The sequence below is a fragment of the Limulus polyphemus genome, unplaced genomic scaffold, assembly GCF_000517525.1.
Source record: "Limulus polyphemus unplaced genomic scaffold, Limulus_polyphemus-2.1.2 Scaffold32, whole genome shotgun sequence".
Lineage (NCBI taxonomy): Eukaryota > Metazoa > Arthropoda > Merostomata > Xiphosura > Limulidae > Limulus > Limulus polyphemus.
Window position 1 is genome coordinate 1,628,272 of NW_013665642.1, and position 1,383 is coordinate 1,629,654.

Genomic DNA, 1,383 nt, shown 5'->3' on the forward strand with positions numbered 1-1,383 from the left:
ACCTACACACACTGTCATGTCACGCCGTGACCATCTTATATATACCAGACCACCCCCAATCTTGCAAATGCTAGAGCACTCCCGAAGGAACAGGATAGTTCTAGAAAACGGGTGGCGTGATACTAGTCACGTGATCTCGCTGACGCAACACTGCCCATCCTTAGTATTGTTCGTCCCGAACAATAGCCACTTACAATAAACCAATAACAATTAACAATAACTTAATTAAATGTACAGAATTACAAACACAAAATTACAATTCAACAAAGTCTCTTAATTTTACGGGACGTATCTTCTTCTGTACTGGTCTCCGTCTCGTTGGCTTCTGCTTCATGTGGGGATCATCTGCTTCATCAGGAAATGTCCTATCGTCGACAACAGTCACATCAGTGGTAGTAACTTCATCAAGAGCTTCACCGTTTCCCTTCTCAAAACTGAGTAGAGTTTCTTCTTCGACGGTGGCTTCTTCAGGTGGCACGGCTTCAGCAGCATCATTTGTTCTGTTGTCCACTTCGTCCCAACTGAAATGTCCTGGACCGTGATAACGCCAAAGCCTGTTGGCATGCACCACTTTTGGTTTACCTCGCCGACCACATTTTACCCGGAAAGTCACGTTTGAGAGACGATCCACTATGTCATATGGGTCTTCCCATGGAGAAGACAAATTAGGAGACTTCCCTTTGGTCTTCCTGGGATTATACAACCATACCTTGTCTCCTGGTACAAAGCTGACTTCAGTAGATCTCTTATCATAAGTTAACTTCATCGAATCAGCAGACGTTTTCAAGTTTGAACGCACTTGATGGTGAATATCGTCCATCCTTTTCGATACCACTTCCACAAACTCTAACATATTCACAGGCAACTCTTCATAAGGTGGGCGTCCCTTATGCTTGGGTCCCCTTTTAGCACTACATGTACTGCACGTCCTGCACCATTCTTCCACATCTCGCCTCATACCTATCCAGTAAAATCTTTGTCGTAGATGACTCAATGTCTTCCTAATTCCGAGATGTCCTCCTGTTAAATTATCATAGGATTGACGCAGCACAACTTCCCGTAACTTCCTCGGTATAACTGTTTGCCAAGTCGTCACTTTCCCATCAGTAGTTTCCCATCTCCGTACAAGAACACCATCTGCAAGCTTTAACTGGTCCCATTGCACCCAATAGTGCTTTGTCACAGGGCTTAGACTAGACACCTTCTCCCAAGCAGGGCGCACAACACTTGCTTTTAGAAAATCAATTATTGGCTTCAAATCTTGGTCTTTCTCCTGCCCTGATTTAATATCTATACCTGGTTCCACTTCGTCATCATCAACTCTTTCAGTCACTTTGACTTCAGCTTGATGACATCTAATTAGTTCAACCTCTCTCTTAACAG